The sequence below is a fragment of the Orcinus orca genome, chromosome 5, assembly GCF_937001465.1.
Source record: "Orcinus orca chromosome 5, mOrcOrc1.1, whole genome shotgun sequence".
NCBI lineage: Eukaryota > Metazoa > Chordata > Mammalia > Artiodactyla > Delphinidae > Orcinus > Orcinus orca.
Window position 1 is genome coordinate 29,929,498 of NC_064563.1, and position 27,236 is coordinate 29,956,733.

At 36.9% G+C, this 27,236-nt stretch overlaps 1 pseudogene; it reads right to left on the minus strand.

Annotated features, from left to right (window-relative positions):
- Positions 1–3,199: 3,199 nt before the first annotated feature.
- Positions 3,200–27,236, minus strand: part of LOC101287490 (proline-rich protein 23B-like) — a 41,691-nt pseudogene continuing 17,654 nt past the window's right edge.

Consider the following 27,236-nt stretch of genomic DNA (forward strand, 5'->3'; position numbering starts at 1 on the left):
TCAACTGCCTCCCACAATTCCTGGCCAACTCAACGGGGACCAGGAGAGAGTCTTCTGATATTGGCTGTGTGTACCTTGCACACACCATAAGAATCATATGAACAGATGCTTTATGGATGCAGGCTGCACTGCAGAATTCTGATCAGTGACTGACTAAAACACCTGAAAGGAAGCTCACCCGGGCAAAGAAAAGCCGCTTGAAATACAGTCTGCTTTCCGACAGCCAGACTGCTCCTTAGATTTTCTCTAGGGAGGGCACCCTTAAGCAGCTCTACCCCCCTCCCATTCGCTTCAAACCTAAGCGCCAGCACTTCTCTCTAAAAAGCCATCCTTTTCCGGGCACCCTACCACTGCCCATACCCCTGTTCCCCCCAACCCCCTTAATAGAGTAATTGCTAAATTTGTTTTGTTTACAGGGGTTTGGACCTAGTGTCCAGACTAGTTTACAACAACCCTCTACCCAGTTTGACCTTTTTTGGATGGCAGCTCGAGCCCCTTTGCGGGAATCTAGCCAGTAGTTGTATGTGGACAAATCTTTGTTGGATACAGAACACAGGATGGGGAACAATGATCAGGCGCCCTCCTCTTTGTGAATGAGCAGGTTGGCAAATGGTTTAACTTTATTGCTGGGTTTGGGGTGGTATTTTCCCAAAAGAGCCAACTGTTTTCCATTCTTCTTATATGCTTTTAATATATTTCTCTTGTCCTGGAAAAGTTTGTAATTCTAAAGATTCTGTGTTTTATACTTCTAAGATCCCAAATAGGTTTTGTACATTACTACTAGCATATAGAAATAATTTGCTCTTATATTGGTCTGATATCCAGCAAAATTACATAATTTCTGTAACCACTTCTCTGTAGATTCTCTTGCTTGACTGATAAAGATCTCTCCAAATAATGAGAGTATGTCTCTTTTTTTTTTTCACAAGCCTCTTACATCTTATTTTTCCTTAATCTTTTTTAAAAATAAATTTATTTATTTATTTTTATTCATTTATTTTTGGTTGCGTTGGGTCTTCGTTGCTGTGTGCGGGCTTTCTCTAGTTGCAATGAGTGGGGACTGCTCTTCGTTGTGGTGCGTGGGCTTCTCATTGCGGTGGCTTCTCTTGTTGGGGAGCATGGGCTCTTGGCGTGTCGGCTTCAGTAGTTGTGGCTCGCGGGCTCCAGAGCACAGGCTCAGTAGTTGTGGTGCATGGGCTTAGTTGCTCCGTGGCTTGTGGGATCTTCCCAGACCAGGGCTCGAACCTGTGTCCCCTGCATTGGCAGACGGATTCTTAACCATTGCACCACCAGGGAAGCCCCTCCTTAATCTTTTTTATTGGATATTACTTCAAGTAACATATCCAGGTTGACTGGTGTAGTCAATAGAGTCATCCCTTTCTTTTTCTTTTGTTTTTTTGAAGTATAGTCGATTTACAATATTAGTTTTTGGTGTACAACAAAATAATTCAATATTTTTATAGATTATATTCCAGTTAACGTTATTACAAAAAATGGATATAAATCCTCTGCTGTACAATATGTCCTTGTTCCTTACTTACTGCATACACAGTAGTTTTAATCTCTCAGTCCTCTACCCTATCTTGTTCCTCTCTCCCCTCTCTCCGGTGACAACCACTACTTTGTTCTCTCATTATATGTTTTATTCTATGCATTTATTTGTTTTATTTTCTAGCTTCCACATATGAGTGATAGCATAGAGTATATGTCTTTCTCTGTCTGACTAATTTCATTAGGCAGAATACACTCTAGGTCCATCCACGTTGTTGCAAATGGCAGAACTCCATTCTCATCAGACTGGCATCCATTTGCACACACTTTGCAGTGGGTATTCAATAAAACCAAATGAGGTTTTCTTCTCCTGATTTTCTTTTGCCCTGAAAGTTTGGCTTTAATCCAGAAAGAGTGTTCTCTTTGATGTCAGGTGGTGGAGGCTCTGGAGTCTTCATTCAGAGAAGTCACGTTGGGGCCTAAGTCATGAGATGTACAAGCACCTCATTTATCCACCATTGCCAGCTCTTATGGGGTAGTTTAAATGTAGAGCTTCTACTCTTCCAGGAAAGATGCCTGCTTCTTACATGTCATCTCACTCAACTCCTCATAGCTTCACTAAGGAGGATTTGGCTTGAACAAAATTGTGCATTTGAGAGGCTCCTTCAATAAGAAGGGGAGAAGATTTCTCAGTTTCAATGGGCAGCATATTTTGATTTGGCGTAAGGAGGCTTCCAAACAAAACTCTGAATCAAAAGCTGCTTCATTAAAACATTCTCTGGGGCTTCCCTGGTGGTGCAGTGGTTGAGAGTCCGTCTGCCAATGCAGGGGACACAGGTTCGTGCCCGGTCTGGGAGGATCCCACGTGCCGCGGAGTGGCTGGGCCCGAGAGCCATGGCTGCTGAGCCTGCACGTCCGGAGCCTGTGCTCCACAACGGGTGAGGCCACAGCAGTGAGAGGCCTGCATACCGCAAAAAAAAAAAAAAAAAAAAAAATTCTCTGGCCAAAGCTAATGACCAATTTGAAAAACAACTAGACTTATTTCTCTATTAAGTCCTCCAGTTGCCTTTCCCAGATCTCCCTCTGCCTCATCTCCTGCCATTCTCTCTCCTTCTGAAATTCCACTGACTCGTCTTTTAATTCCCCTTTTCCAGGTCCCCTGCCTTTGCCCAACAAACCTCCCAAGCACCCAAAATGCTAGCTGTCTCTGAAGATCCACCCCCATGCACCAGACAACTTCAGAGTTTAAACCTTGGACCTGAGCTGAATTAAGAGCTATTTGTAAAAATGTCTCTAAATTCAGACAACACCAGCAAATATTCAGAGAAGAATTTAGCGTTCTTTTGGGTGCATAAGCCCCAGAATTGTCTTGACACAAATCACTCATGCACATATTGGTCAGAACTGCCGATGCTCATTTCTGGATGGCAAAGCAGACTGGACTGACCCAGGAAAGGACCTGCAGGATCTCTCTTACCACAATAAACCTAAGGGTTCAATAACAAGCCTGAAAAGTTGGGCAAAAGTCTCCTCAAAATCATACCTGAAACATTTCCAATAAAAATCAATGCAACTGCTACTCTTTCTATAACAAGCCCTGCCACCTTTGCTCGTCCTCTTCCTTGGTATAAACGTCCCACACACGTGATCAGTATTTCAAATAATTCACAGATTTTCCCTGTCTCTCAGCCTTTACATGTAACCCTTGGGCCCTCTGACTGAAAACATTCCTTCCTGCTCCATGACAACACACTTGCTAATCTAACAAGGTAGAACTTAACTTTACACATAGAACTGTTTATTAGAAGCACACCAGAGGGACTATTTCTTGAGTTTTCAGAGGAGCTCTCTATTCATAATCAGTTGTATCTGGTGTGAATATACCTTTACATTCCGCATTATATTTGATAGATACTCCCGATAAATGTCTTGACACAACATCTGACCTTTATGAGTTAGAAATTTCACTGATGTAGTAAAGATAATGGGAGCAGAACTTATTAAAGTTCAGATACATTCTACAAAACCATTACCCAAACTTCTCACAATATCCCTTGATGCCAAAAGAAGAGCTCAAACGTATAGTTGAATGCCTTCTACAAAGGTCTTCCCATGCACTCCCTTTGTAACACTCTCATCCAGCAAGAAATGAAGCCAAACAGACAAGGATTTTGATTTGTTCGAGACCTTAAGGCCATCAATAAAATAGGTATAAATAAAATAGGTACCTCACTTCCTGACAAAAATTTACCCAAAAACCATTTTATCATCAATTCCACATGAAACCACTTGCTTCACTCTAATGAATCTCTCCTCTGCCTCTTTCAGTGTGTTTCTAGACCAAGGCAGTCAATACCTTTTCGCCTTCACCTGAGGAGGACAATAATATACCTGGACAGTCATGCCCCTGGAGTACATTGGAACCCCCTTCTATTTTTCCCTGGTTCTGGATCATCACTTAAAAGGTCTAAATTTCCCTTCTGATTCAGTTCTTAATACAATGTGTAAGATAATTTACTTTGTTCAAAGAACAAGGAAGCCTGTAAAAGGATTCCATTGACTTACCCCAGCCTTACCAAAAAGGAGGCATAAAATTTCAAATATAAGTTATAATTTTGCCAAAATGCAGTCCATTATTTAGAGTACACCCATTTCAGGAGAGGAAAAACTTCTTTTCTGATAAAGACAATTCAAACATATCCTAGACGCCTCACAAAAGACAACTGAGAGTATTTCTGGTTTTAACTGAATATTTGCAGACAATGGGTACAAGTTTTATTAGACAGAAACACCTCTTTATGAATTGACACTCCCCTCAGTAAGAGACCCTATCCTGGGGAACTCAACTGTGAAGAGGTCTTCTGTAACCTGAAGAAGACTGTTCAACTGCCTCTTTCTCTATTCAAGTCTAACTACTAAGAAATCTTGTGTCTATTTGTGAATAAGCTATCTGACAAGTGTTTGAGATTTTAACTCAGCTTGATGAGAACTATCAAAAACCCATTGCTCCTAAAACTGGAAACAACTAAGATGTCTTTCAATAGGTGGAGAAATATCTGTGATTATACAGAATCTATATATCTATATATATTATATAATACATATATATTGTATATATATATATAATATAGGAATATTATTCAAGTTAAGAAAAAAAGGAAATGAACTACCAAGCCAAGCAATAAATAGAATAATCCTAAAGGCATATTGCTAAGTTACAGAAGTCAGTCTGAAAAGACCATATACTGTGTGAATCCAACTATATACATTCTGAAAAAGGCAAAACTATAGAGACAGTAAAAAGGTCAGTGGTTGCCAGGGGTTCAGAAGGAGCTGGGTAAATAGATGGAGCACATGTGATTTGTAGGGTGGGTATCTACTCTCCATGACATTATATGGAGAGGTTCATATGGAAATTCTACCAAATACTTAAGGAAAAGTTATACCTATTCTTCACAAACTACTCCAAACAGTTGATGTGGGGAGAACACTTTGAAACTCATTCTACAAGGCCAGCATTACCCCGATACCAGAAACAGAAAAAGACACTAAAAAAAAGAAAATTACATGCCAATATCATTGATAAACTACATGCAAAAATCCTCCACACAATATTAGCAAACTGAATTCACCAATACATAAAGAGGATCTTACACCACAATCTAGTGAGATTTATTCCATGGATTAAAGGATGAATTCATATTCACAAATCAAGTGATGTGATACAACACATTAACAAAACAAAGGATAAAAATTACATGGTCATCTCATGTATGCATAAAATGCATTTGACAAAATTCAACATACATTCATGATAAAAACTCTCAACAAAGTGGGTATAGAGGGAACATACCTCAACATAATAAAGGCCATACATGACTAAGCCACGCTCACATCATACTCATTGGCCAAAAAAACTGAAATCTTTTCCTCCAAGATCAGAAACAAGACAAGGATGCCCACTGTTGCCATTCCTATTTAACATAGTATCGGAAGTCCTAGTGACAGCAATCAGACAAGAAAAAGAAAAGGTATCCAAATTGGAAGGGAAGAAATAAAGCTGTCACTATTTACAGATTACATGATACTATATACAAAAAAAAACCCTAAAGACTTCACAAAAAAACCTGTTAGAACTAATAAATAAATTCAGTAAAGTTGCAGGATACAAAATTAATATTTAGAAGTCTGTTGCCTTTCTATATACTGATAATAAACTATCAGAAATATAAATCAAGAAAACAATCCCATTTACAATTGCATCAAAAGGAATAAAACACCTAAGAGTAAATTTAGCCAAAGAGATGAAAGACCTACACTCTGAAAATTATAACACATTGATGAAGGCAATAGAAGTCAATATAAATAAATGGAAAGATATCCCATGTTTATGGATTGGAAGAATTAATATTGTTAAAATGTCCCAGCTACTCAAAACAATCTACAAATTTATTGCAATTCCTATCAATAAACACACATTTTTCACATAACTAGAAAAATAATTCTAAAATTTATATGAAATCACAAAAGACCTCAAATAGTTAATCTTGAGAAAAAGAACAAAGCTGGAGGTATCATGCTCCCTGGCTTCAGGCTACACTAGAAAGCTAGAGTAATCCAAACAGTATGGTACTGGCACAGAAACAGATAAATAGGTCAATGGAACAGAATAGAAATCCCAGAAATAAACTCATGCACACGTGGTCAATTAACCTACAATGAGGGGGGCAAGAATATATAATGAGGAAAAGCCAGTCTCTGCAACAAAGGGTGTTGGGATAGTTGGAAAGCTACATGTAAAAGAACAAAATTAGAACATTTTCTCACACCATGTAGAAAAATAAACTCAAAATGGATTAAAAACCTAAATGTAAGAACCTGAAACTGTAAAATTCTTCAAAGAAAATATAGGCAGTATGCTTTTTGACATAGTTTTTAGCGGTATTTTTTTTTAATCTGTCTCCTTAGGAAAAGAAAACAAACAAACAAAAAAATGGACTACATCTAACTAAAAAGCTTCTGTAAAGTGAAAGAAACCATCAACAAAATGAAAAGCCCATCTACTGAATAAAGAAGATAGTCACAAACGATATATCCAACACAGGATTAATATTGAAAAAATATAAAGAACTCATACAACTCAATATGAAAAGATAAAAACTACCTGATTATGAAACATGAAGAGGATCCAAATAGACATTTTTCCAGAGAAGACATACAGATGGCCAATAGGCACATGAAAAAATGCTCAACACATTTAATCATGAGGGATATGCAAATCAAAACCACAATGAGATACCACTTCACACCTGTCAGAATGACTATCATCAAAAAGACAAGAAATAATAAGTGTTGGCAAGGACATGGAGAAAAGGTACACTAGTACACTGTTGGCGGGAATGTGAATTGGTGCAGCCACTATGGAAAACAGTACAAAGGTTCCTCAAAAAATTAAAAATAGAACAACCATATGATCCAGCAATTACCCTCCTGGGTATATATCCAAAGAAAATGAAAACACTACTTTGAAAAGATATATGTACCCCAATGTTCACAGCAGAATGCCAAGATATGGAAGCAACATAAGTATCTATCAACAGATGAATGGATAAAGAAGATGTGGTATATATAAATATATATACATATATGTAATGGAATATTACTCAGACATAATATACATATAATGGAATATTACTCAGCCATAAAAAAGAATAAAATTTTGCCATTTGTGACAACATGGATGGACCTAGAGTGTATTATGCTTAGTGAAATAAGTTGAACAAATACTTCATGTTTTCACTTATATGTGGAATCTAAAAAATAAAACAAATAAATATTACAATTCAGAAATAGACTCACAGATGTAGAGAACAAACTGTTACCAGAGGAGAGAGGGTTGTGTGGGGAGAGACAATATAGGTAAAGGGAATTATAAGGTACAAACTACTAGATATAAAATAAATAAGTGACAAGGATGTAATGTACAGTACAGGTAATACGACCAATATTATATAATAACTTTACATGAAGTATAATCTATAGAAATATTGAATCACTATGTTGTATAGTTGAAACTAATATTGTAAGCCCACTATAGTTCAATATAAAATAGGCATAATTAATTCATTAATTAAAATATGGGTAAAAATGCCAACAGTTTTTTTGCATACATAGAAAAACCCACCCTAAATTCATATGGAATCTCAAAGAGCCCCAAATAGCCAAAACAATCTTGAAAAAGAAGAATAAAGTTAGAGCTCTCACATTTCCTGATTTCAAAATTTATTACATAGCTACAGTAATCAAATCAGTGTGGTGCTGGCATAAAAACAGACCAATTGATTAGAATACATAGCCCAGAAACAAACTCTTGCATATATTGTATAATGAAATTCAGCAAGGGTGCCAAGTCTACTCAATGGGGAAAGGATAACCTTTTCAAACAATTTGGTTGGGGTGGCGGGAGTTTTGAAATAAGTAAAGGGGATTAAGAGGTACAACCCTCCAGTTATAAAATAAACAAGCCATGGGGATATAATATACAGCATAAGGGATTTGGTCAGTACTATTGTAATAATGTTGTATGGGAACAGATGATTACTAGACTTATCGTGGTGATTATTTCATAATGTATGCAAATGTAAAATCACTATTTAGTGCATCTGAAACCAACATAATATTGTTCTTCAATTATATTTCAATAAAAATTTTTTTGTTGTTGGGAAAAACTAGATATCCACATGCAAATAATAAATGAAGTTGAACCCTTACCTTACACTGTATACAAAAATTAACTCAAAATGGATCAAATACCTAAACATAAGACTTAAAACTATAAAACTCTTACATGAAAACATAAGGGGAAAGCTTCATTATATTGAACTTGATTTCTTGGATATGATACCAAAAGACAGACAACAAAAGTAAAATAGATAAATTGGACTACATCAAAATTTAAAACTTTTGTGTATAAAAGGACACTATTAATAGAGTGGAAAGGCAACCTATAGAATAGGAAAATATTTGCATATCTGCTATGTGATTAATATCCAGAATACATTAAGAACTACAACTCAACAGGAAAAAATACCTGACATTTAAATGGGAAAAAGACTTGATAGTCATTTCTCCAAAGAAAATATACAAATATATATAAGCGTACAGGAAGCATATGAAAAGGTGTTCAACATCACTAATCATTAGGGAAATGCAAACTACCATGAGATGCCACCTCACACCTATTAGGGGGTTTGCTATTAAAAGAAAAAGAAAACAGAAAAAAACCAAGTGTTGGCAAGGATGTGGAAATTTTGAGACCATTGTACACTGTTGGTCAGAATGAAAATGGTGTAGCCTTCATGGGAAATGGTATGTCAGTTCTTCAAAGAATTACAAATAGAACTACTGGGCTTCCCTGGTGGCGCAGTGGTTGAGAGTCCGCCTGCCGGTGCAGGGGACGTGGGTTCGTGCCCTGGTCCGGGAGGATGCCACATGCCACAGAGCGGCTGGGCCCGTGAGCCATGGCCGCTGAGCCTGCGTGTCCGGAGCCTGCGCTCCGCAACGGGAGAGGCCACAGCAGTGAGAGGCCCGCGTACCACAATAAAAAAAGAAAAGAAAAAATAGAACTACTGTATAATCCAGGAATTTTGACTATATATCCAAAAGAATTGAAAACAGGATCTCAAAGAGATATTTGTACACTCCTATTGATTGCAACATTATTCACAATAACCAAAGGTGGAAGCAGCCCGAATGTTCATAAAAGGATGAATTGATAAACAAAATGTAGATGCATACAATGGAATATTACTCAGCCTTCAAAAGGAAGGAAATTCTGACACACGTTACAACATGGGTGAATACTGAGGACATTATGCTAAGTGAAATAAACAAGTTACAAAAGATAAATACTGTATGATTTTACTTACATGAGGTATCTAGAGTAGTCAAACTCATAGAAACAAAAGTCGAATGGTGGTTTCCAGAGGCTGGAGAGAGGGGGCAATGAGGAGTTGTTTAAAAAGTAGACTGTTGGGCTTCCCTGGTGGCGCAGTGGTGGAGAGTCTGCCTGCCGGTGCAGGGGACGCGGGTTCGTGCCCCAGTCTGGGAAAATCCCACATGCCGCAGAGCGGCTGGGCCCGTAAGCCATGGCCACTGGGTCTGCGCGTTGGAGCCTGTGCTCCGCAATGGGAGAGGCCACAGCAGTGAGAGGCCCGTGTACCGCAAAAAAAAAAAGAGTACAGACTGTTAGTTTTGCAAGATAAAAAGTTATGGAGACTGGTTACACAACAGTGCAAATATACTTAATACTACTGAACTGTACACTTAAAATGGGTATTTTATGTTATATGTATTACCACAATTTTGTTTAAAACACATCTGAGGTTATTTCCAGGTCGTATGTCATCTGTCAAAAACATGATCCTGGAAAAACTGTAAAAATGGGACATAGCCAAGAAAAATGTTTCAAAGGCCCTTTGAACACCTACAGATAGGTTTTTTTCCCCAGCTTCCACTCTTCATGAGATTTGAACAGGTCTAAATCTATTTTCAGGATGGGTTAAATCATTTCCAGGTTGAATATCTACAGTCCTTACAGTTGCTAAAAAGCTGCTTGCTATTGTGTTTCCAACCTGGATCATACCAGTGACCAAGGCACATATTTTACAGGAACCATCATAAAAGAGTTCTCTAAGGCATTGCCCCTTACTCATAAGCTATACTGTCCTTACCAGCCTCAATCTCCTAGAGAGGTTAACAGAACCAATGGCATCCTTAAGTTAAAATTAGCAACATTTTAAGAAACCCTTGTGCTCCCTTGGCCAATTGTACTCCTGCTAGATCTCATGAAGCCATAGTTTCCACTTCCTTGGGGACATATTGATTATCCCCCTATGAATTAGTAAAGCCCATGAATTTAGGGATTTCATCTCCAATTCTAGATTATACTCTATTGTATATAGACATGGCAAAATATTTCAGAAGACTCATACACGTACCCAGTCCTATCACCAGCAGGTTAAGTCCACCTCTCAACCAAGTCTTCCCAAAATGCCTCTTTATGATCTTTAGCCAGGAATTTCATCTACTAGAAGAGATATAAAAAAAAAACCTGCTCTTGATCCTCATTGGAAGAAACTTTATCAGTTACTATTAACAATAAACACATCCGGGAAACTCCAGGAAGTTAATACTTTCACATTCACAACTAAAGAAACAATTCAGAGTTCCATAAAATTTTAAATGTATTCCACTAGGGGATATCAAATTGAGGCTTCTCAGAGTACTCTAGAAGAAGCCAATCTTTAGAACCATAAAGCTAAAGAATGACATTGACCAGAAAGCAGAATAGGAAATCCCCAGCACCCTTCCCCCAGACAGAAACAATGATTTGACTGCCATCCATGGGTAAAAGTTCCTTTGTAGGAGCCTTGGGACTAGGTAGGAGGCTGTGAAATCCCAGTGGAACCCAAGACCAAGGAGGGTACTTGGACAAGGAAGGCCCTAGTGGCAGGCCCACTGACTGGTGTGGTACCAGCTGTAGTTTCAAAAGCTGCCACATTCCTCTGTGGACTTGGCTCCATCCCCACTTGTCTGAGATCCTCCCACCAGCCCCATCCACCAAGGAACACAGGAGGAGCCACTCCATCAGCACCCTCAGTAACAGGCCACCGACCATGGACCCAACTGCAGACCCTAAAAGCAGCCCTGTAATCCAGCTCCAGTCCTGTTTGACCACAGTCCCAGAGACAGTCCCATCATTCTGGAAATCCAGTAGGAGAAGCTTTTACTAGGCAAAACCAGTTCCTTAAAGATTTTAAGAGGTGTCTGCTCCTTCAGATGCACAGACATCAATGCAAAGCTACAAGGATCATGAAGAGTTAGGCAAACATGACACCACCAAAATGAAAATAATAAAGCTCTGTAGCCAACCCTAAGGAACTGAAAATCTGTGAACTACTGGACAAAGTATTTAAAATAATCATCGTAAAGAAATTCAATAAGCCACCAGAGAACATAGGTGGACAGCTAAATAGAATCAGGAAAACAATATGTAAACAAAATGAGAAGTTTTAATAAAGAAATAGCATAAAAAAAGAACCAAACATAAATCTTGGAGCTAAAGAATATGATGACTGAACTGAAAAATTCAGGGTAGAACATAATGAAAGACTCAATCATGTAGAAGAAATAATCAGAGAACTCAAAAAGAGGTCATTTGAAATTATCCAGCTAGAGGGACAAAAAGAAAAAACAATTTAAAAGAGTGAAAAAAGTATATGAGACTTATGTGAAGCCATCAAACGGAATAAGATACACATAATGAGAGTCCAGAAGGATAGGAAAGGGGCAGAAAGCTTATTTAAAGAAATAATGGCTGGAGAGAACTTCAAGATGCTGGAGAAGTAAGACATGGAGATCAACTTCCTCCCCACAAATACATCAGAAATACATCTACATGTGGAACAACCCCTACAGAAAACCTACTGAATGCTGGCAGAAGACCTCAGACTTACCACAAGATATATATTTTATTTTATTTTTCTCTTTTTGTGAGTGTGTATGTGTATGATTCTTTGTGTGATTTTATCTGTATACTTTTGCTTTTACCTTTTGTGACACGGTTCTGTCTGTCCGTTTTGGGGGGTTCTTTTTAGTACAGTTTTTAGCACTTGTTATCATTCGTGGATTTGTTTATTGGTTTGGTTGCTCTCTTCTTTCTTTCTTTTTTTTATGACGTTTTAATTTTTTATTTTTAATAATACTTTTTATTCTAATAACTTTATTTTATTGTTTATTTGTTTGTTTCATTCTTCTTCTCCCTTTTCTTCTGAGCCGTGTGGCTGAAAGGGTCTTGGTGCTCCAGGTGGGTGTCAGGCCTGTGCCTCTGAGGTGGGAGAGCCAAGTTCAGGACATTGGTCCACCAGAGACCTCCCACCTGCACGTAATATCAAATGGCGAAAACTTTTCCAGAGATCTCCATCTCAATGCTAAGACACAGCTCCACTCAACGACCAGAAAGCTACAGTGCTGGACACCCAATGCCAAACAACTAGCAACACAGGAACACAACACAGCCCATTAGCAGAGAGGCTGCCTAAAATCATAATAAGGTCAAAGACACCCCAGAACACACCATCGGACGTGGTCCTGCCCACCAGAAAGACAAGATCCAGCCTCATCCACCAGAACAAAGGCACAAGTCCCCTCCAATTGGAAGGCTACACAACCCACTGAACCAACCTAAGCCACTGGGGGCACACAACAAAAACAACAGGAACTACAAACCTGCAGCCTGTGAAAATGATACCCAAACACAGAAAGTTAAGCAAAATGAGAAGACAGAGAAACACAGCAGATGAAGAAGCAAGGTAAAAACCCACCAGACCAAACAAATTAAGAGGCAATAGGGGGCTTCCCTGGTGGTGCAGTGGTTGAGAGTCCATCTGCTGATGCAGGGGACACAGGTTCACGCCCCGGTCCGGGAGGTACCACAGGCCATGGAGCGGCTGGGCCCATGAGTCATGGCCACTGAGCCTGCGCATCTGGAGCCTGTGCTCCACAATGGGAGAGGCCACAAGAGTGAGAGGCCTGCGTACAGAAAAAAAAAAAAAGAGAAAATAGGCAGTCTACCTGAAAAAGAATTCAGAGTAATGATAGTAAAGATGATCCAAAATCTTGGAAATAGAATGGAGAAAATACAAGAAATGTTTAACAGAGACCTAGAACTAAAGAACAAACACCACAATAAATGGAATTAAAAATTCTCTACAAGGAATCAATCGTGGAATAACTGAGGCAGAAGAATGGATAAGTGACCTGGAAGATAAAATAGTGGGAATAACTACCACAGAGCTGAATAAAGAAAAAAACAATGAAAAGAATTGAGGACAGTCTCAGAGACTTCTGGGACAACATTAAACACACCAACATTCAAATTATAGGGGTCCCAGAAGAAGAAGTGAAAAAGAAAGGGACTGAGAAAATATTTGAAGAGATTATAGTTGAAAACTTTGCTAATATGGGAAAGGAAATAGTCAATCAAGTCCAGGAAACACAGAGAGTCCCATACAGGATAAATCCAAGGAAAAACAGGCCAAGACAGATATTAACCAAACTATCAAAAATTAAATACAAAGTAAAAATATCAAAAGCAGCAAGGGGAAAAAACAAATATATACAAGGGAATCCCTATAAGGTTAACAGATGATCTTTCAGCAGAAACTCTGCAAGCCAGAAGGGAGTGGCAGGACATATTTAAAGTGATGAAAGAGAAAAACCTAAAACCAAGATTACTCTACCAGGCAAGGATCTCATTCAGATTCAACAGAGAAATTAAAACCTATACAGAGAAGCAAAAGCTAAAAGAATTCATCACCACCAAACCAGCTTTACAACAAATGCTAAAGGAACTTCTCAAGTCAGAAAACACAAGAGAAGGAAACAACCTACAATAACAAACCCAAATCAATTAATTGATTGTAGTAATAGAAATAGAATATTTCTATTACAATAGAAATTGTAATAGAAACATACATGTCGATAACTACCTTAAATGTAAATGGATTAAATGCTCCAACCAAAAGACATAGACTGGCTGAATGGATACAAAAACAAGTCCCATATATATGCTGTCTACAAGAGACCCACTACAGCCCTAGGGACACATACAGATTGAAGGTGAGGGGATGGAAAAAGATATTCCATGCAAATGGAAACCAAAAGAAAGCTGGAGTAGCACTTCTCATATCAAACAAATTAGACTTTAAAATAAAGAGTATTACAAGAGACAAAGAAGGACACTACATAATGATCAAGGGATCAATCCAAGAAGAAGATATAACAATTGTAAATATTTATGCACCCAACATAGGAGCACCTCAAGACATAAGGCAAATGCTAACAGCCATAAAAGGCGAAATCAACAGTAAGACAATCGTATTAGGGGACTTTAACACCCGACTTTCACCAATGGACAGATCATCCAAAATGAAAATAAATAAGGAAACACAAGCTTTAAATGATACATTAAACAAGATGCACTTAATTGATATTTATAGGACATTCCATCCAAAAACAACAGAATACACCTTCTTCTCAAGTGTCCATCGAACATTCTCCAGGATAGATCATATCTTGGGTCACAAATCAAGCCTTGGTAAATTTAAGAAAATTGAAATCATATCAAGTATCTTTTCCAGCCACAATGCTATGAGACTAGATATCAATTACAGGAAAAAAATCTGTAAAAGATACAAACAAATGGAGGTTAAACAATACACTACTAAATAACCAAGAGATCACCAAAGATATCAGAGAGGAAATCAAAAAATACCTAGAAACAAATGACAATGAAAACACAACGACCCAAAACCTATGGGATGCAGCAAAAGCAGTTCTAAGAGGGAAGTTTATAGCAATACAATCCTACCTAAAGAAAGAAGAAACATCTCAAATAAACAACCTAACCTTACACCTAAAGCAATTAGAGAAAGAAGAACAAAAAAACCCCAAAGTTAGCAGAAGGAAAGAAATCATAAAGATCAGATCAGAAATAAATGAAAAAGAAATGAAGAAAACGATAGCAAAGATCAATAAAACTAAAACCTGATTCTTTGAGAAGATAAACAAAATTGATAAACCATTAGCCAGACTCATGAAGAAAAAAAGGGAGAAGACTCAAATCAACATAATTAGAAAAGAAAAAGGAGAGCTAACAACTGACACTGCAGATATCCAATGATCATGAGAGATTACTACAAGCAACTATATGCCAAAAAAATGGACAACCTGGAAGAAATAGACAAATTCTTAGAAAAGCACAACCTTCTGAGCCTGAACCAGGAAGAAGTAGAAAATATAAACAGACCAATCATAAGCACTGAAATTGAGACTGTGATTTAAAATCTTCCAACAAACAAAACCCCAGGACCAGATGGCTTCACAAGCGAATTCTATCAAATATTTATAGAAGAGCTAACTCCTATCATTCTCAAACTCTTCCAAAATATAGCAGAGGGAGGAACATTCCCAAACTTATTCTACGGGGTCACCATCACCCTTATACCAAAACCAGACAAAGATGTCACGAAAAAAGAAAACTAGAGGCCAGTATCACTGATGAACATAGATGCAAAAACCTCAACAAAATACTAGCAAACCGAATCCAACAGCACATTAAAAGGATCATACACCATGATCAAGTGGGGTTCATGCCAGGAATGCAAGGATTCTTCAGTATATGCAAATAAATCAATGTGATACACCATATTAACAAATTAAAGGATAAAAACCATATGTTCATCTCAATAGATGCAGGAAAAGCTTTCAACAAAATTCAACACCCATTTATGATAAAAACCCTGCAGAAAGTAGGCATAGAGGGAACTTTCCTCAACATAATAAAGGCCATATATGACAAACCCACAGCCAACATCATTCTCAGTGGTGAAAAACTGAAACCATTTCCTCTAAGATCAGGAAAAAGACAAGGTTGCCCACTCTTATCACTATTATTCAACATAGTTTTGGAATTTTTAGCCACAGTAATCAGAGAATAAAAATAAATAAAAGGAATCCAAATAGGAAAAGAAAAATTAAATCTGTTACTGTTTGCAAATGACATGATACTATACATAGAGAATCCTAAAGATGCTACCAGAAAAATACTAGAGCTAATCAATGAATTTGGTAAAGTAGCAGGATACAAAATTAATGCACACAAATCTCTTGCATTCCTATACACTTATGATGAAAAACCTGAAAGAGAAATTAAGGAAACACTCCCATTTGCCACTGCAATAAAAAGAATCATATACCTAGGAATAAATCTACCTAAGGAGACAAAAGACCTGTATGCAGAAAACTATAAGAGACTGATGAAACAAATTAAAGATGATACAAACAGATGGAGAGATATACCATGTTCTTGGATTGGAAGAATAAACATTGTGAAAATGACTCTATTACCCAAAACAATCTACAGATTCAATGCAATCCCTATCAAAATACCAATCGCATTTTTCACAGAACTAGAACAAAAAATTTCACAATTTGTATGGAAACACAAAAGACCCCGAATAGCCAAACCAATCTTGAGAAAGAAAAACGGAGCTGGAGGAATCAGGGTCCCAGACTTCAGACTATACTACAAAGCTACAGTAATCAAGACAGTATGGTAGTGGCACAAAAACAGTAATATAGATCAATGGAACAGGATAGAAAGCCCAGAGATAAACCCATGCACATATGGTCACCTTATATTTGTCAAAGGAGGCTAGAATATACAATGGAGAAAAGACAGCCTCTTCAATAAGTGGTGCTGGGAAAACTGGACAGCTACATGTAAAAGAATGAAATTAGAACACTCCCTTGCACCATACATAAAAATAAACTCAAAATGGATTAAAGACCTAAATGTAAGGCCAGACACTATAAAAGTCTTACAGGAAAACATAGGTAGAACACTCTGTGACATAAATCACAGCAAGATCCCTTTTGACCCACCTCCTAGAGAAATGGAAATAAAAATAAACAAATGGGACCTAATGAAACTTAAAAGCTTTTGCACAGCAAAGGAAAACATAAACAAGATGAAAATCCAAACCTCAGAATGGGAGAAAATATTTGCAAATGAAGCAACTGAGAAAGGATTAATCTCCAAAATTTACAAGCAGCTCATGCAGCTCAATATCAAAAAAACAAACAACCCAATCCAAAAATGGGCAGAAGACCTAAATAGACATTTCTCCAAAGACTACATACAGATTGCCAACAAACACATGGAAGGATGTTCAACATCACTAATCATTAGACAAATGCAAATCAAAACTACAATGAGGTATCACCTCACACCAGTCAGAATGCCCATCATCAAAAAAATCTACAAACAATAAATGCTAGAGAGGGTGTGGAGAAAAGGTAACCCTCTTGCACTGCTGGTGGGAATGTAAATTGATACCGCCACTATGGAGAACAGTATGGAGGTTCCTTAAAAAACTAAAAATAGAACTACCATATGACGCAGCAATCCCACTACTGTGCATATACCCTGAGAAAACCATAATGCACATTATTTCAAGCTGAAAACAATCAAGGCCCAAAAGACTCAGGGAAAAAAAAATGTGACCTTCCCCTTAACTGCCTAAAAGAATGTAGATATACAACCTGTTCCAGGAAGGGAAGTATCACGATAGATAACTGTAGTATGAACTAGGTGTGTAGATAGGGTGGAACCTGGCAAAGCCTGTTCCTTTCTGTGCCCCATAGTCTCTGCCTGGCCCAGCAAACATTTGTTTACCACTCATTTGCTTTTTCACCTCCATGTGTATTGTCTTCCTTCCACTTGAAATCCCAAACCACTACCTCCAATATCCTCTTTTCTCTTTAGCTGAAGGTGGTACTTAAAATGAGTATTTTGGCCATTTTGGCAAGTTACTCAGTTCTCCTGGGTCTCTCCCATGTATATATGTTATTAAAATTTTGTTCAATTTTCTCCTGTTCATGTGCCTCATGTCAACATAATTCTTAGACCAGCCAGAAGAATGTAGGAGGGTAGAGGAAAATCTCTTCCTCCCCGACAGGTTTATATATCTCATTTTCTTAGTAATTTCTCAATTATTTCCCACATGGAATGGCAATAATTTAGTTGGTTAAAGTAAGGCAAATTAAAACTCTCATAACCTGGAACAGTGCTGTCCAAGAGAGTTTTCTTCAGTGATGGAAACTCTTAATAACTGCACTGTCCATTGTGATAGTCACTAACCATGTGCAGCTATTGAGTGCTTGATATATGGCTAGTGTGACTGAGGGAGAACGTTTTATTTTATTTTAATTTATTTAAATATAAATTTAACTAGCCACAATGGCTAGCATCTACTATGTTGCACAGTTATATCAGGAGTAATATATGTATCTTCAAAGTCTTCTTTGTCATTTCAAAATAAATTGCACAGAGCCTTCAAAACTAGAGAGAGGAGAGAGAGTGTGGAGGGGGAAGCTTTTTCTGCTATTGTCAGTTAAAAAAAATAATTCCATACAATGCATGACCTAATGAAGTGTAGGTATAAAGTAGAAATGGAGAACAGTGGTATATAAGATTAGGTGACTATAGCTTATAGAAATGTTTTGTCTTCACAGTGATTTATTTTAAAGACTTTGCATAGCTTTTTTGGGGGGGAGGACTGTGTTTGGCATTTGTTCTCCACTCTGCCCTTTCACTCCCCATTTCCTGCCCTGGATAGATTCCCATGTTCATAATCGCAAATCTGGCCTCTATTACTATCTCTTTTAATTGAGCTTACCCTCCGTTAAAGAAAGGTTTTCTTTTTTTATTTTAAAGGTATATTTACTTGAATTTAATATGAATAAAAATGACTTTATTTTTTTAAAAAAAGGCAAAGAGAATTTTGAAAGCAACTTGTAATGCACAAGGAAACCCATCAGGAAGTTTTCTCAGCAGAAACTTTGCAGGCCAGGAAACAGTGTAGTGATACATTCAAAGTAGTTAAAGAAAAAACCTGCCAGCCAGTTTTTACCTAGAAAAACTGTCCTTTAAGAATGAAGGATAGGTAAAGACTTTCCCAATCAAAAAGTGAGGGAATTCATCACCACTAGACCTGCTTTACAAGAAGTGTTAAAAAAATTTCTTCAAGTAGAAATGAAAAAAATGCTAAACAACACAAAAGCTATGAAAGTATAAATCTCACTGCTAAAGGCAAAGACAAACGGAATATTGTCATAGAATAATGGTAGCACATAAATCACTTTTAATAATAGTATACAAATTAGAAGACAAAAATTGTAAGAATAACTATAACCACAGAAACTTGTAATGGAAAAACATAGGAAAAAAGTAAAATCTGCCATCAATTACATAAAGTGAAAGGGTGGGTAAATACAAAGTTTCTGCAAGTGATTGAAGGTAAGTTGTTTTCAGCTTAAATAAACTGCTAAAACTATGAAATGTTCAGTGCAAACTCCATGGTAACCATAAGCCAAAATGTATCTATAAATATTAGGAGACTTCAATATCTCACTCTATAATGGACAGACCATCCAGTCAGAAAATTAATAAGAAAATAGCATAAAGGAACAACACTATATACCAAATGGACCTAACAGACATATAAAGAACTTTCCACCCAACAGCAGAAGAATACATATCCTTCTCAAGCACACATGGAACATTCTCTGGGACAGATCACAGTTTAAGTTGCAAAACAAGTCTTAACAAACTTAAGACTAAAATCATTCCAAGTTTCTCTTCAACCACAATGGATTGAAACTAGAAATCAATAACAATACGAAAAAATGGGAAAATTTACAAATACATCAAAACAAAATTTAACCATCTTAAATAACCGTTGATTGAAAGAGGAAATCAAAAAGTAAGTTTTAACTTATCTCAGGACCAATAAAAACAAAAACACAGCATACCAAATCATGAAATGCACCAAGAGTGGTACTGAGAGAAGTCTATAGCAACAAACGCTTGCATCAAAAAGATAAAAGATCTCAAAGAAATCATCCTGACTTTACACCTAATGAACTAGAAAAAAGAACAAAGCCCAATGTTAGAAGAAGGAAGGAAATAATAAAGGTTAGAGCAAAAATAAATCAAATCGAGAATAGAAAAACAAACAAAAAATCAACAATACTCAGTTGTTTTCTCAAAAGATAAAATCAACAAACCCTGGGCTTGACTAAGAAAAAAGAGAGAAGACTCAGATAAATAAAATCATAAATGAAAGAGGAGATATTACAATAGATACCTTAGAAACAAAAAAGAATCTTAGGGGTCTATTATGAACTATTATACACCAACAACTTGCATAACCTAGAAAAAATTAATAAATTCCTAGAAACATGCAGCACAACAAAACTGAATAGAGAAGAAATCGAAGGCCTGAACAGACCAATAACAAATAAGGAGAATGAATCAGTAATCAAAACCTCCAAACAAAGAAAAGCCCAGGTGTAGATGGCTTCACATGTGAATTCTACTGAACATTCAAAGAATTATCACCAATCCTTCTTAGACTCTTTCAAAAAACAGAAGATGAGGGAACACTTTCAAACTAACCTATGAGACTAGCATCACCCTGATACCAAGGCCAGACAAAGACACCACAAGAAAGGAAAATAACATGCCAATATCCCTGATGGACATAGATGCAAAGATCCTCAATAAAATACTAGCAAGCCAACTTCAACAACACATTCAAAGGATTATATACCATGACTAGTGCGATTTATTCCTGGGATGCAAAGATAGTTCAACATATCCAAATCAATCAGTGTGATACATCATGTTAACAGAATGAAAGTTAAAAACTATAGAACCATCTCAATAAATGCAGAAAAGCATTTGAAAAAGTTAAACATCCATTCATGATTTTAAAAATCTCAACATAATGCATATAGAAGAAACTTACTTCATTGCAATAAAGACTATATATGAAAAGCCCACAGCTAACATCATAGACAATGGAGGAAAACTGAAAGCTTTTCTTCAAAGATCCCGTACAAACAAGAATGACCATCTTCACCACTCCTATTCAACATAGTACTGGAAATTCTAGCCAGAGCAATCAAACTAGAAAAAGAAGTAAAGTGTATCCAAATCGGAAAGAAGTAAAATTATCTCTACCTGTATATGACCATATGGGTAGAAAACCCTAAAGACTCAACAACAACAAAACTGATAGCACTAATAAACAAATTCATTAAAGTTGCAGGATGCAAAATCAACATAATCAACAAAAACCAGCGGTATTTCTATATACAAATTACAAAGTATCTGAAAGGAAATTAAGAAAACAATCCCATTTACAATAGAAACAAAAAATAAAATACTTAGGAGTAAACTTAACCAAAGAGGTGAAAGACTTGTCCACTGAAAATTATAAAACATTGATGAAGGAAATTAAAGAACACAGATAAATGGAAAGGTATCCTATGTTCATGGATGGAAAGAATTAATATTGTTAAAATATCCATATGGCCCAAAGTGATGTACAGATTCAATGCCAGCCTTATCAATATCTCAATGACATTCTTTATAGAAATAGAAAAAGCAATCCTAAAATTCCTATGAAGCCACAAAAGACCCCAAATAACCAAAGCAATCTTGAGCAAACACAAAGCTGGAGGCATTACAATTTTCTGATTTCAAAATATATTAAAAATATACAGTCATCAAAACTGTATGGTACTGGCATAAAAACAGGTATATAGATGAAAGGAAGAGAATAGATAGTTTAGCAATAAACCCATACATTTACCGTCAATTGATCTTCAGCAAGGGTGCCAAGAATACATAATAGTCTGTTGCCTCCTTGATAAAGTTTATTCCTAAATATTTTATTCTTTTTGATGCTGTTTAATGAGTTGGGTTTTTAAAAATGGTTTCCCCACTAATGCTGATTTAAGATAGTAACCCATTTGTCTATATCATTATGAGTAGTTTCTTGCAGAAATTAATTATATGCATTTGAAATCACTTGGTTCTAGCTAGTATCTCTCTTGAGAGCACCACAGATTATCTGAGTGAAAGGTACAACCAGATTTTTTTCCATTTTTCCTTTTCAGGGGCCAATCGTTAATATGATATAATGGCTGCTTTTGACCAACAAGGGATTAATCTCCAAAATTTACAAACAACGCACGCAGCTTAATATCATCAAAACAAAAAACCCAATCAAAAAATGGGCAGAAGACCTAAATAGACATTTCTCCAAAGAAGACATACAGATGGCCAAGAGGCTCATGAAAAGATGTTCAACATCACTAATTATTAGAGAAATACAAATCAAAACTACAATGAGATATCATCTCACACCAGTCAAAATGGCTATCATCAAAAAATCCACAAAAAATAAATGCTGGAGAGGGTGTGGAGAGAAGGGAACCCTCCTATACTGTTGGTAGGAATGTAAATTGGTACAACCACTATGGAGAACAGTAGGGAGGTTCCTTAAAAAACTAAAAATAGAGCTACCCTATGATCCAGCAATCCCACTCCTGGGCATATATCTGGAGAAAAACATGGTTCAAAAGGATACATGCACCCCAATGTTCATCGCAGCACTGTTTACAATAGCCAAGACATAGAAGCAACCTAAATGTCCATCGACAGAGGAATGGATAAAGAAGATGTGGCACATATATACAATAGAATATTACTCAGCCATTAAAAAGCATAAAATAATGCCATTTGCAGCAACATGGACAGACATAGAGATTGTCATACTGAGTGAAATAAGTCAGACAGAGAAAGAGAAATATCATATGATGTCACTTATAAGCGGAATCTTAAAAAAATGATACAAATGAACTTACAAAACAGAAACAGACTCACAGACTTAGAGAACAAACTTATGGTTACCGGGGGAAGAATGGGGGGAAGGGATAGTTAGGGAGTCTGGGATTGACATGTACACAGTGCTATATTTAAAATGGATAACCAATAAGGACCTACTGTATAGCACAGGGAACTCTACTCAATATTACATAACAACCAAAATGGGAAAATGTTTTGAAAAAGAATAGATACATGTATATGTATAAATGAATCAATTTTCTGTACACCTGAAACTATCACAACATTGTTAATCAACTATACTCCAGTATAAAATTAAAAGAGTTAAAAAAAATAATGGCTGCTTTGGATCCCTTCAGAGATTTACAGAAACTTAACTTTGGGTAAGGTTACTTGTTTGACATAATGACCTGCTAGAGCACCTTCTGTTAGCTTCCAAATTGTTTCTTTCTACATGGGGTTCAACCTTTCCTGTAGCCACCTCAAGGAAGTGGAACTGCATCAAAAAGTTCCTTAATTTGTCCACTTTTGAGGGGATACCAGCAGAGGCAAGAAAGTCGCTTTGTTGCCAATGCAGCCCAAAGTCATGTACTACACCAAAAGCACACCTGCTATATGCTTAATTCCTGGTCTGACTGGTTGACAGGCTATAATAAGTGCAATACGTTCTGCTATTTGGGCTGATTTTACCTCAGGTAGAAGACTGTATACTAAAGGAAAGTTTAGATTACTGACAGAATATCCTGCTTGATAACCTCCAGTTTCAGTTTTGAGGTATGATCCATCAACAGATAATATTTGGTCAGAGTCTCAGGAGGGGTCTCTAGTAAATCTGAGTGAGGTCAGAGAGTTTCCTAACGGAAGTAAGACAATCATGAGGCTCCCCTTCTTTTGGTAGAGCAGGGAGAGTGGCTGGATTAAGAGTGTTACAGTAAAGAACAGTAATGTGACAGGGAGAGGGTAATAGTATCTCACAAGATATTAATTGGCTGGTTGAAAAGTGTCTGTTTAGTCATTAGTAATGTCTGTACTGAATGAGGAACCTTGAAATCAAGCGAGGAGGCTAGAACCTGTTCAGCAGAAGCATCAACAAGTTTTGCAGTAATAGCTATTGCTCTATGACAAGGGGGATAAACCTTTCCAACAGGGTCAAGGGTGAGAGTATACTAAGCAATGTTTTTGGTTGGTTTTTGATTTTAGAGATTGCGGAAGTAGGTAAACACTAAACTGGCCATTTTAGTGATGTATGCAACTTGCCTCTGACAGACTTCTCCTAACAAAATCCTCATTTTTTTCCATCAATCAGGTACTTCTTTCCTTTAGATCTTGAGGATATCAAACTTTTTAAAATGTATATTCATTTAAAAATCTTACCCTTGAAGTTAACTTCTCAAATGGATTGTTTTTCTTCCTTACCTTCTAAAAGTAATATATTTACTTTTAGGACAATTTTATGTTACTGAAAATTGAGCAAATAGCACACAGTTCAATATATCACACCTCTCCCACACACAGTTCCCCTATTATTAACATCTTGCCTTACTACGGTACACTTCTTACAATTGATAAACCAATATTGATAATGTTATAATTAACTAAAGTTCATAGTTTACATTAAGGTTCATCCTTTGTGTTGTATAGTTCTATGGATTTTGTCAAATGGATGATGTCATGCATACATATGTATCACAAAAGGTAGTTTCCTCACCCTACGAATCCCTTGTGCTCCCCCTATTCACTCTCCTCCCTCTGAACCCCTGGCAAACACTGATCTTTTTATGGTCTGTATAGTTTTGCCTTTTTCAGAAATGTTATATACTTGGATTCACACAGTATGTAGTTTTTCAAACTGGCTTCTTTCACTTAGCTATATGCATTTAAGGTTCCTCCATATCTTTTCATGGCTTCATAGCTCATTTTTTAAAATCACTGAAAAATGTTTCATCATATGTATAGACCACAGATTTTTTCCCTTTGTCTATAAAGATTTCTTAGTTCCTTACAGTTTTGGAGCAATGGATTTTTTCTTATTTATTTATATTTATTTTTGAACAACAGTTGATTTAAAATATTATGTTAGTTTTAAGTGTACAACATACTGATCCAATGTTTTATTGATTATCCTCTATTTGAAGTTATTATAAAATATTGTCTATATTCCCTGTACTGTAGAGTATATCCTTATAGTATTTATTTTATACACAGTAGTTTGTATCTCTTACTACCCTACTCCTATCTTCCCCCTCCCCACTGATAACCATTAGTTTGTTCTCTATATCAGTAGTATGTTCCTCTTTTGTTATTTTCAATTCTTTGCTTCACTTTTTAAATTACACATATAAGTGATAACATACAGTATTTGCCTTTCTATTTCTGCCTTATTTCACTAAGCATAATGCCCTACAGGTCCATCCATATTGTTGAAAGGGGCAAAATTTCATTCTTTTTTATGTCTGAGTAAAATTCTGGAACAAAGAGTTTTGGCTAGTTCTTATCAACTTGAGTTAAAATCCCAAGGGCTTGTCAGATTGCTTATGCAAAAATAGACACAAGAGTTTTAGTAGTTAGACATGACTAGAGAAAGGCTGTTGAACAGCCTTCTTCAGGATACAGAAGCCCTCTTCACATTTGGGTTCCCCAGGAGAGAGTCTCTGACTGAGAACTTAGTCAATTCATAAAGAGGTGTTTCAATCTCACAAAAACTTAGTACCCATTGTCTGCAATATCCAGTTAAAACCAGAAACACTCTCAATTGTCTTTTGTTAAGGATGTAGGATATGTTTGGATCGTCTTTAGTCTATCAGGAAAGATTGTTTTCCCCTTCTGAAATGAGTCATGCTCTCAATAATGGACTGTATTTTGGAAAAATAATAATTATATTTGAAATTTTATGTCTCCTTTTTGCTAAGGCTGGGGCAAGTCAATGGAAACCTTTTACAGGCTTCCTTGTTCTTTGAACAAACTAGATCATCTACACATTGTGTTAGGACTAAATCACAAGGGAAATTTAGATCTTTTAACTCTTGATCAACAACCAGGGAAAAATACAAGGGGGCTCCAGTGTACTCCAGGGGCATGACTGTCCAGGTATGTTGTTGTCCTCTGCAGGTAAAAGCAAAATCGTATTGACTGTCCTGGTCTAGAGGCACACGAAAAAAAGGCAGAGCAAAGATTCATTAGAGTGAAGCAAGTGGCTTCATGTGGAATTGATGACAGGATGGTATTTGGGTTAATTTCTGTCAGGTAGTGAGGTATACATATTTTGTCAATGGCCTTAAGGTCTTGAATAAATCAAAATCCTTCATTTCTTGCTGGATGAGAGTGTTACAAAGGTAGTGCATGGGAAGACCTTTGTAGAAGGCATTCAACTATACATTTCAGCTCTTCTTTTGGCATCAAGGGATATTGTGGGAAGGTTGGGTAATGGTTTTGTAGAATGTATCTGAACTTTAATAAGTTCTGCTCCCATTATCTTTTCTACGTCAGTGAAACTTCTAACTCATAAATGTCAGATGTTGTGTCAAGACATTTATCTGGAGTATCTATCAAATATAATGTGGAATGTAAAGGTATATTCACACCAGATACAATTGATTATGAATAGAGAACTCGTCTCAAAACTCAAGAAATAGTCACTCTGGTGTGCTTCTAATATAACAGTTCTATGTGTAAAGTTAAGTTCTACCCTGTTAGATTGGCAGGTGTGTTGTCACAGAGCAGGAAGGAATGTTTCCAGTCAGAGGGCTCAAGGGTTACATATAAAGGCTGAGAGACAGGGAAAATCTGTGCATTATTTGAAATACTGATCACGTGTGTGGGACGTTTATGCCAAGGAAGAGGCCGAGCAAAGGAGGCAGGGCTTGTTATAGAAAGAGTAGCAGTTGCATTGATTTTTATTGGAAATGTTTCAGGTATGATTTTTAGGAAACTTTGCCCAACTTTTCAGGCTTGTTATTGAACCCTTAGGTTTATTGTGGTAAGAGAGATCCTGCAGGTCCTTTCCTGGGTCAGTCCAGTCTGCTTTGCCATCCAGAAATGAGCATCGGCAGTTCTGACCAATATGTGCATGAGTGATTTGTGTCAAGACAAGTCTGGGGCTTATGCACCCAAAAGAACGCTGAATTCTTCTCTGAATATTTGCTGGTCTTGTCTGAATTTAGAGACATTTTTACAAATAGCTCTTAATTCAGCTCAGGTCCAGGGTTTAAACTCTGAAGTTGTCTGAATACCTGGTGCATGGGGGTGGATCTTCAGAGGCAGCTAGCATTATGGGTTCTTGAGAGCTTTGTTGGAGAAAGACAGGGGACCTGGTCAAGGGTAATTAAAGGAGGAGTCTGGAATTCACAAGGAGAGAGAATGGCAGGAGAAGAGGCAGGGGGAGATTTGGGAAAGGCAACTGGAGGACTTAATAGAGAAATAAGTC